We start from the raw sequence: 11,850 nt of genomic DNA on the forward strand, positions 1-11,850 counted from the left end.
GTTTATTCGTTGTTGCATAGGAAAAAAAATTCTATGCTACAAATCCCTACATCTATATGATGTGCAATGAGTATTTGGTCAACTTTTTTATCTTTTATGTTGTTGTATGATGGTTTTATGCAAACACTCATAGGGCTACAGTCTAATATAATGAATAAGTGTTGGAAGGGTCGGAATGACATAAACTATTTTCCAATACTTTGAGTTGCATTAGATGGATTTATGTCGAGGACCAATGATCTAATTGTTATGGTGGGAAATTTATGTCTTAAATGATTCCTATATTCGCACATGAGAATGGCTCTAGGACCCATCATAAGGGATGCATTTGCTCATATTTGTGGTTGCACCTAATTTAGTCTCCATCCCTAATAAAATGAAACTTGACAAAATATTTACCATGTTGTGTAGAACTCCTAAAGCTAGTGAATCCGTGCCGCCCTCGGGAACACTTGTCTCATATAAGCGCACGTACACACTTGAGCTTGTCCTCTTGCTGCATAGAGGATTGAGCTTTCTGTCATTGAGAGCATTTACATATTGCTATTTACTTTTTGCATTTTATTTTATTGCAAACTATACACACAAAACACAAAAACTGCAGCATTTTTATCATTGTTTACTTGTCAAATCCGATAACCAATACCTTCGGTTCCTTATGGGTTTGACAACCTTTCTTATTGAAAAGTACTTCAATTGATCTCCTGCTCTTGGGAGACATCAAACGGTCACACTTCGCAATGTGTTGGACCTACTCGTTTCCCATCCTAAATAGGCGTTGAAAGTATTGTTCGGGATACACGGGTCAGAAACAAAGTAATTGAGCATCAACCTATTGTGTCCATCAATTCTCGCCCTCTACGACCTCTCACAACCAATAACATAACCACCATGTTTAGATCGCTTGTTCTTGTGCAATGCAAAAAAATCATAGCAATGTCTTCATCTTCATCCATGTCAAATACTTCACCAGACAAGAATCATCAAACAAACTCATCTACACGACAATAATATTTATTTCGATCATCGGAAATGGAATGGCAACAAAAAAAATCAGAAGAAGGAAACTAGAAAACGAGAGAAAATTACCTTTGGCAAATATTGTCAGACACCTTGCGCCCACGGTGATGCTCGTTGGCATGTGGCGCTCCGTGGCAATGTTGAGCTCCGGTGCAGGGAAAGAAGGTTGGAGGTAGTGCCTCTGAAAGTTCATCTCTTCGCTTCTCGTCTGTGTGTGGGAGGTCACAGCGGCGGCCAAGGTCTCTTTAGTGTGTGAGAGTTCGCAAGCGGGCCACGCCGCACCTTCCATCCACTAAATCGAAGCTCATGGGCATTGTGGTCCCGGAGACGACCGTCAAAGGGGAGCCGGACTGAACAGGCTCCGCGGCGGATCGAGAATCACCTTAGCGATGGGGCGGGGCTGCTATCCAAAGTTGCTAGAAAGGGCGGGTGAGGCAGGGCTTGGCCGGGGGATGACGTGGGAGCGATGGCAGAGCGGTTGGGGGCGATTTGGTCGTTGGCGGAGGATGTGGAAGGCGGCAGGGGAGGTCGCGGTGACACGCGTAACTTCTCAGTTTGGCAGTTGACAGTTGCCGTTTGCACACACCGACCGATTTGTTTTGGGAAAGCCCTCTGTGTTGCAAATATGCAACGCAAGAGTCTAAAATTTGAGGCTGCCCCAAAAAATTTGCATCACCAAAAAAGTCTAGAGCATCTTTTGGAGCACCGTTTTTTTTGTACCGTAAGTTCAGTTTTTTAGTCACTTACATAGCCTGATGGAAATGCCCTAATCTCCCTGCAAAATGCATTCCGGCCAGTGACCATTCCCCATCACTGGCGCGCGTTACGCTGGGTCGTCGTCCGCAATGAATAACAGCAACAATCTGGGGCCTGGGGTTGGGTACGCTAGTCCCAATCGTCGTGCAATGGCGAGCTGCCGGGTGTGCTCAGCCGAGGACCAAAATTTCCACATTCACTCGAAGCTGTCGCGCTCAGGCCAACACCCGCACTTGACTCTCACGCACCACCATCTCGCCGACTTAATCGGCACTCCTCCCCCAGTCTCCCCCTCCACTTCCTCGTCCACACACGAACACGATGCCTCCCCTGTTCCCCCTCCCCGTTCTGCTGCTCCTCTTCGCCACGGCCCACGGCTACCCATCCATCTGCAGCAACGCCACCTGCGGCGAACTGACCATCACCTACCCGTTCTGGCTCAACTCCTCTGCATCTTCCAGCTGCGGCTACTCCGGCCTCGGCCTCTCCTGCGAGGGCAACACCACCCTAATTCTCCTCGACCAATCGCACCACCGCTACAGAGTCTCGCACATCGACTACCACACACACACGGTGTCCCTGGTCGACGACGCACAAGCCTTCAACACGACCAGCTGCCCGCTCCTCCACTTCAACCTCACCATCGACACAAGCTCCTCTCTGCAGCTAACAAGCTCCGACTCCAACATCACCTTCTTCTACAACTGCACGAAGAACGCCTCATGGCCGTCTGCCGTGGAATTAAGGGGCTGTCCAGACTATAGCAAGAGCTCGTACGTGTTCACCGGCGATGGCTACACCGGTGAGGCGTACGAGTACGGGTGTGAGGCGACGGTGGTGGCGCCGGTGCTGGATGTTCACAAGGAGAGTATGGGGGATGTGCCTCTGGAGAGAAGATATGCTGATATGCTCATGGCTGGGTTCGAACTTAACTACAGCCCGCACTCGGGGCAGTGCGGCGTCTGCGAGCGTTCCGGCGGATGGTGCGGCTACCAGCACAACCAGACGAACGGATCGTTGGGATTCACCTGCTTCTGCAATGGCGGCCCGACCACGGACAAGTGCGGTACGTGTGCATTTTTGTCCCTGAAGTACCTTTGCTTTCAGAACACAAGCTCCTTTATTTGTTGGCAATGTCGTTCGTGCGCTGTTTTTGTTTGGGTTTGATGCTAGCTCCCACGAGCAACTCCTGGGAGCAAATGCTAGAATGCATCGTCTACAAAACAATAAGCTGACCTGAACATTCGCTGTTGTTTCATCGGCAAGTAGAAAAATGTTCGGAAGTTTTTTCTTCGATAAAGGGCGCTTTATTACGTGTTCGGAAGTAGTAGCAACTTACTAGCTGATTGATGGATTAAAGTCTTCTACTGTCCATAGACCATAGAAACCTGAGGCAGCAGGGCCATGTAAACCATTTAGTGAGGCACGGCAATCTAATTAAGTCCTTTTATGAGCTTCCTGAGTAGGTCTTTCTCAGTACTGTCCACTAGAACAGCCAGAAATGTTTAGGCCACAAGTTCGAGCAGCGACGGAGATGCAGTGTTAACGCACATCTGGACAAATGGGTCTCAAGAGTCAAGATTGGGTTCGCGACTTCACGGTTGCCGGAGATAGGCTCTTCTTCATGGATCGACAACGATAGCTCAGTGCTGGTGACCGCCTTGCCTCCTATTCCGTGTCGTGTTGAACCGATCGATCGCCAGTTGCTTCTCACGTTATGTAGTTCTCACAACAACTGAAGCTCAGACAGCCGGACTCCGGTGGACTAGAACTTGCGTGGGACGGTGGGTCTCCCGTCTTCAGATCTTTCGTAAGTTTGGAATTTGGAAAGGTTAGGAGTGCACGGCACACAAGAAGATTTTGGTTTGGTTTTAGTTGGTACCGACACCCACCCCACGAGGATTTCTTCCGTTCATACTCAATATCGCGTGCCCCGCCAGCGACTGATGCCGCGTGCCAGAACACTGGTACTGTACAATTGTACTTAGGTAATGACCGCACATCAACAAACTACAGACATCAGTGTCTCACTGTCTCATACCTAATGGCCTACTACAGTAGGAGTACGAGTTAGGTTTCAATCAGCTATCAACGAAGTAATTGACGCTTGCAACTTCCGGCCTCCAAAATCACACAAACCTCTCGCCGAATCTGGATTTTCAGCCTTAAGGTTGTCTGTCGAATCCATTCCCCGTTCTACTTTTGATTTCGACATGTCTGCACTGTTTCATTTTGCCGAAATTTCAAGGGTATTTTGCAAGCATCTCATGCACATTTCACTAACTATTAAAATCGGTTGTCACTGAAGTTCCACAAATTTACCCATGTTCTGAAAATGTTATAGCATAGTGTCAGAAACTCCTATGTAGTTGACAAACATGTGTAATTATTTTACAAAAGAGTGAGTCATATGTTTTTTTCCCCCGAAAAGTAGGATATTCCCCGACCAGTGCATCCATTGATGCACACATCTACATGATAGCCTCTTAACTTATGTGGAATAATTATATAGTATGATATATTTATGATAAAATATATATAGTATGATATATTTATGATAACCGATAGCCCCTAAAATATGTCTCAAAGTGTGAAACTCTTGTGTTTCGATAAGAGGCGTGGACGATTGGGTTGTGTGCCGTCAATCTTACCATCTCTTAGATGCATGCATGAAGTAAGCCAAAAGTGTGCGCCATGAAGGCATCCCCTCTATGTCTTGCGGTAATGATTCCCCTAAAATGACGACCTTTACCACAATGGTGCCATCCATGGATCAAATTATCTCATGGATTGGAGTTCACTTTTTCGAAAATGGGCGTTTTATTATTTAAACAAGCAATTACACCCGGTCTCTGCATAACCAGGATGCACACATCCGTTTCAGAGTCACAAAAATCTCAAAGTACAAAAACGACTAAGGCGAATTACATATCAATCATGAGCAATTTTAGAACGCCTAAGATGATAATGGTGGCCCAATCCGTAGATTATGCTGCCACCCATGTAGGAAAAAAGTATCCCTCGCCGTATCCTCCAACCGTGTACGGACCTCCATAAAGAGGTATCGATTCTCCACTCTCGCGCAGACCACGAACGGAGAATAGCGGTGCATCTCTATGGTTCCTTTGTGTGTGCTCGGGATAGGTGAATTGTATAAATGTTTCATTGTATTATTCTCCTTTGTTTTTTTTCTCTATCTAGAAGTGGAATATAATAACCGGTTGAAGGGTAATGATCGAGTTATGAAGACACTGATAGGTTTAGACCCCTAGTTTAGGCCCCTACATTTAGGCCCCTAGTTTGCTACTAGCTCTACATCATGCATGTTTTTCTTTATTATCTAAAGGAACAATTTATGGATTTAGTAGCTAATCTTGATGGGGTATAAGACCAGCTAGGTTGTGGAAGAGATCTGCTTGTCTTGGCTCCTTTGCAAGATCAAGGTATGTGCGTCTTGCACATGTAATGACTCCTGGAGGGACCTTTGGGTTCTCTACATAGGCGTCTTATCTTGAGAGATAAGGCTTGGCATGTCCTCCAAATTGGGATCATAGATGACATCAACTTAAGGGTGAATCTCCCTAGCGGTTGAAACCCCGAATTATAGGTTTCCACCTCGACTCCTTTCCTGGTACGTTAGGGTATGAGCCATCAAATATTCCTGTGATGTCTTATACATTAGTTACTCACTACTCACCATTAAGAGAGGTGTGAAAATGTGAACCCCACCCTCACATGAGACAATACATAATAGGCATATAAGAGATAATATAAGGAATGAAGAAAATAAAGATATTGTATTGTTCAAGATTCCAAATTTGTGGTAGAGAGTGTGAGTAAGACCAACTTAATTACGACAATATCCTTTATTACCTCTATGTTGGAAGACGTATGTACCTTGAACACGGAGTTGCATTTTTTCATTCCTAGACACCAATTAAGTGTGAATCTCGAGGAAACCAAATGTGTGGGCTAAAATCGAGTATCAGATGGAAAAACTCAATTAGTACTTCGTGCTGGAATTGTAGTGCTACAACATCCAATTTGATAGTAAACCAATTATCTTGGTGAAATCACAAAAACCCATTTGGTCCATTCATGCATGGAAAGAGCTAGTGACATGGGTATACCATATCCGGTCCTAAGCATTGCTATCCCTGGTACAAAGCCCAGGAAGGAATAGAAAAAAGCCCACAAGGAAATCCAGAAGAATCCGAAGATATCACGTTAGGAAAGTTAACCCCATATCGGGTCAACCGACTTATACCGTAACTCGACCTCGAGGTGGACTCTGAGACCTAGCCCGCTATATAAGGGCTGGGAGGAGCCACCGAGGAGGGACAGATTCAATCATATGAGACACCTTGTAAACCCTAGTTTCACATCATACAATCTCGGTGATTTTCCCTTGATAATAATATTCATCGGCTGCCTAGTTTGGCTGACCGGTTTGTTGATTCGTCAGTGTTCTCCTTCCTAGAAACCCAAATCCATCATCACGGGCATTGAAGAAGTTAACCCTTTGTAATTGGCACCGTCTGTGGAAAGCTTGGACGCTGGAGGCACGAACTCGATGACCTCTTCTGCAAGCAAAACTTGACTGGATCGAGGGATCAGGTGCGCTTCAAATCGACAATTTTTCGTCCGCCCCCACCCACCCTTCTCCCAGATTCTGGTGACTTTCGCCGAGCGGGAAGGATCCAACGATCGGGAGCTACATCAGAACGCAAGGAAGTTTTCGTCGGTCGGAACCGATCCATTCGGAGTCATCGGCGGAAGCATCGGCATCATCAAGATCTTCATCAGCATCATCCATCGGATCCACGGGCGGTAAACGCTCAGACGAGATGGCAAGGAGCAACGTCAGATCTGCGGCAAGCTTGGGAGATCTCATCGAGTTACTCGACGCCCTCGACGGGGTATCTTTCAGATCGACATCGACAACCAGCAGCAACGCGTCGGATCGGGTATCTCAGACCGAGAGCATCGACAACACGGGCAGCAACACTGGAGACAGTTCAGATTCCGGAATCAAGAAAGCTTCTTCATATCCAACTTTTTGCGCTAATGAAAAGTACTTAGCACGTCATCAGGTTTGCATGGTGGAATTAAATCGGGTCGACGGAGAGTTGGAGGATCTATCCGATGAGGAAGAAGAAAATGAACATGGGAACCCGAAGTTTGATCCCGCTCGTCTCAATCTGGAAAGGCGACGCCGCACTCCAAGCGATCAACGGCCACCAGCACGCTAACGAAACCAACAATGATAGCGGGGCCAACGTCAGCAACGGAACCAATGGAGGTGCAACCAAGACTCCAGATGCTGATGCGGCGCACAGGCGTGGGAGACCTCTAGTAGAGCTCTCACGTGAAGTATGGGATAAGGCAAAAGCTGCAATCGCACGCGGAGGTTTCTTGGATGAAGATGCAACACGAGAAGAACTTTTAGCATATAGATACTTTCTTTACAAGGAGAAAAGGGAACTAAAGAGGCTGCAATTAGAACTCGATGCAAGGAAGGAAAGAGCCGATGCGTCCAGTCGTCGGCGTGGAGATCTGAGCTCGATGGGAAACGGAAGCGTGGGAGCAGGAGCCGCAGAAGCAGCAGCGGGAAATCGCAAAGAGTTGAACCTTCTTATAAGGGAGGCTAGAGAGGCTCTTTCACATGGTGTAAGAGCATGAGAAGAAGAGGCCTATACGCGGGCTCCTCCTCTGCCCGCTCGCCCTATTGTGATGCGTGTGTCAGGTTTCAGGATTGAACTGAGGAAGTACATGTGCATTGTGTACGAGTTGTCTTTATTTTTGCCACACATGTTTGGAAAATTTGAACAGTTTTATCTATCCGAAGCTGAAAATGTTGTGAGGATGAATCTGATTTGTTTGTGTCCTCGGCTTCTTTGTTATCGCTCGTGTTGCCTCTGTTGTCTATAAACAGATCGTTCCTCGCCCTAGAGGCGGACGTAGCATATGATACTGCCTGCCACCAGAACATTGCATAGCCGCTTCTGTTTTCCCCATCATATCTTTCGGCGTACACCAAAGGATGGAACAATATACCTCTGAAGGCTTGCTCTCATAGATTTGTATGGTTGAGGGGCGATCGAGTTTTTGGGGTGCTGCATAGCGTGACTACTGGCAACACAACGTCATCCTCCTTCCCCGATGATGACTTCTTTCCGTACGTCAACAACCTTCTCGGTGACATGAGTGATGACAACAACACAAACAGTTCCGCACCCACTGCACCGTATGTGTTTTCGTCCTCTCCATTGAGATCTTGCTAGATTTTCTTATTCTAAAAATTGGATTATACCACCAATTTTATCATGTTTAGATGCAGTGTATTCATCTACTTTACTAGTCTGCATGACTACTTTAATTTATGTTATTATGATCATCGTTCACCTATTTTTCACTTGGATTAAATCATCATATGATAATTTTCTTATATTTTTTTACATTTCATAGTTTCCTTGTAGCAAAACGAAAGTCTCTCCCTCCAACACATATTGTCATCTCTCTATTTTATCCACTTAATACTTAAAATGTTTTGTATCAAGACATTGAGAACATTTTATGGGATATATCATGCTTTTTCGAGATGAGGAGCCCCAACAGGCCCCCAATTTCAATGAAGAAACTCAAATGTTAGTCATACAACATCCAAACCTGAACACCTTATACCTCATAGTAGAACAACCTCTCCTAACCGCTGAAAATTGGAAACAAAACCAAGCCAGAAATCATAACGAAGTACTTTTAAACAGACCAACGGGAAAAACCAAGTTGTTCCTCGGCAACAGCCATCGCCGATACAGTCAATAACCAAACCAAATACAGGGTCTATGATCTACTCGAGATAAATTTTTCCAGGAGAAGAAACTTTGAGCTTCAGCAGGTTATTAGGCAATGATGGACATTGCGCATCTATCCTCCTTCTTACGGAATTGTAGCCATGTTCTTGCCCAAAAATTTCATGCGCAAGTTGTGCCCAGAGCTGCCACGTTTCCGGCATGGTGAGTACGGGGGACGGAAACGTGGGATGGGAATCGGAGGATGGAAAAAATAGGAAACAGTAGGGATACACATCTCTAGATCAAATCTTATATGTCGGGTACGGTGAACCCGGTATGGTAATGTGGTACAAAGAAATCCTAATTCCCATCAGATCTTTCTATCAGATTCTTACCTAGCAGGTTGTAGATTTTCCTTCGACTTCTCTATGGCTGTGCTCCAAAAAAATCCATGCAATAGGAGTACTTATAGAGGATGGAAGAAGAAATCGAAGGAATCCTGAAATTCCTGCTGCCTCCATTGATGAAGAATTAAAAATGGGGAAGAGAAATGAGGAGTGGAATGGCAGAGCAAAAGATACACTGGAATAACAATTTGAAATCTACAAAAATGACAAATGTGTGGATCTGAGAATAGTGAATAGTGCACATTTTAAAAACTATAAAACCTATCATATTTTGTTGTTTTTGTGTAGTCTACGATACAAAAAAAAATCACATTGAGATTTTGCATGTTTATAGATTTCATCGTTGTCTACATCTAGATTTTTTTTTCAGATTTTTTTAAAACTAAAAACTATAATTTCCAAAATTTTAAAACTAAAAGGCTACCTATAACTCGGCTTCCCTAGTTTTCGCATACTATAGTAAGTGAATTTGTAAGTACCGATCGGCATCCTAGAATGCAATTAATGCAACTTATGCACGCGTTTTCAGTTCATGAGCTACGTATCGGCATGGAAGTCAAGTCAATCAACTAAACTAAAACCTTGCCGTCACGTACCAGGCAGCAGCCCACGCTAGATTCATTTTGCCTCGCACAAGCTGCCAAGACGCAGAGACCAACTTGCTGATGAGGTCTTCCGATCAGCTCACCCAGAGTAGGCGTGTTCCCCACCTCCGTCACACCAACCAACAAAGTTTCCACCAGACCCAGTCGCGCCCGCCACTTAAATACGGCGGCGCTCGGCGAAACCAGCGGCGCCGTGTAGGACTAGAGAAGAAAAGCAGCCAAATTCGTCTTCCTCCTCTCGCCAGTCGCCATGGCTCACCCACTCAGCCTGCTCGTCTTCGTCTTCCTCGTCGTCCATGTCTCCCCTCTTCCGCTCAGCAACTACGACGATTCCATGTGCTCGGAATCGTTCAGGTGCGGCGCCGTTGACATCGCCTATCCATTCTTTCTGTCAAACGCAACACAAGTAACCCCAGATTACACATCCAACTACTCTTGCGGCTACACCGACCTGAAGATCTTCTGCGAAGGCGAGGGGATAATAAAGACCCCGGTCCTTCATCTCGATGGAGATACCTACACCATCCTGAACATCTCCTACGGCGATCACCACATCATGCTCGGGGACAACGACGTGCTCGGCGGCACCATCTGCCCCAGAGTCAGCCACAACGTGTCACTCGGCCAAGCGTGGCTGGGCTACACCGACTCCTTCAGCAGCCTAGCCTTCTTCTTCGACTGTTACAAGCCAGGCGATGAGCTGCCTCCTGATTTACAAGATCACGAGATAGACTGCAAAGGGTTCAGCTCTGATGGTGCTTCCTTCGTGTTCATCGTTGGCTCTGAGGAACGCAACGTTTCTCAATATTACGACCTGGCTGGCCACTGCAGACAGAATTTCGCGGTGCCGGTATATAAAGATCCTCTACTGGAAAGTGGTTCGCTCATGTTGCCGGCGGCGTACGGTGGCGTGCTTAAGCGGGGGTTCGAGCTGGAATGGAACCAGGGCACAGAGCAACTATGCGACATGTGCGAGCATTCGCCTGGTGGACGGTGTGCCTACAGCGAGAGCAAGCAATTTCTCGGTTGCTTGTGCCCCGGTAGGAAGGTGGGCGTTCAGGATTGCTACGGCGCCACACCTGCTTCCGCATACCCCACATCAAGTAAGTTCTTGAATCTTGACAACTGATCCATCAATTTTATTCCCCTCTGAAACAACTGTATGATAGTATCTCTCGCTTGCCAATAGCCATTTCGCCGGACGATAAACCCAATTTATGTGAATCCATGTTTGGCATGCACTGACGATCCATAGAAATTTGACATGCCGGTCTGGCGATCCGTCGTCTAGTTCCTCGGTCATTTGCAGCTCGTAGTTTCTTTGCCCCTCTCCCGTGTGCGCGCGCGTTTATGCTGCTGCTTGACCGTCGCAAACGTCAGACTGGTGTAGTCTGAAAACCAGCGGCGCTTGCCTGAAAACCCCAATAGCGCGTGGATAGGCAGTAGCAGAAATATTAGTTCCTGCTTTCGTCAGTCGACAAGGATGGTTCTTGACCTTTTCTCCGCCCCAGGTTTCTGTTTTGCATTAAATCAGACCTTCTTCCTTTTAGACATATAAGGCTATAGGTTCAGCTTTAAATTAATAAATCCCCAGAGAACAAACTCCGGTTCCCCCCCCCCCCCCCTCTAACTTTTCACTTTGCTCATATTTCCTCCTAAAGTTTACTTGGTTCACTAAACTTCTCTAAACTATCACTAATGGTCCATTTTACCCCCTAACCTGGAATTTTGACCCAATATTTTAAACCGAGTAGGGGCCAAAGCGGACTTTGTTCATCCTAGAAAGGCTCGAAGGGTATAAGGGTGCTGACCAGAAAAGCTTACAAGAAAGCACATATGAACCACATAGTATAAGAAAATGAAGCACCGATTGCCACCGACAACGCCTTCCATGGAACTTGGGACCGGTCGCTGATGAAGAAGATGCGAAGAGAATGGGAGCCTGAAGAAGTACTCACGGAAGAAAAGTATGGAACACTTTCCCTTGCGCCTAGGCTCGAGGGCACCGACCTCGCCGGAGAACAACAACACATGACGGATGGCAAGCACCCCATAATATACACATTGGATATTTTGGACCATAGCACCGCCACCACCTCACATGCGTCAACGCCACCGCCCAACTACCCTTTGCGACCAACTCACCGTAGAACCAGGCAACCAGCATTCCCAAGCCGTGTCCCCAAGAGGGAACACGGACCACGTGTGACCACACATCTGCCAAGATCAACACGATTATACCTAAATCTACGCGGCCGCTAACCTATT

Source organism: Lolium rigidum, chromosome 6 (genome assembly GCF_022539505.1).
Source record: "Lolium rigidum isolate FL_2022 chromosome 6, APGP_CSIRO_Lrig_0.1, whole genome shotgun sequence".
Lineage (NCBI taxonomy): Eukaryota > Viridiplantae > Streptophyta > Magnoliopsida > Poales > Poaceae > Lolium > Lolium rigidum.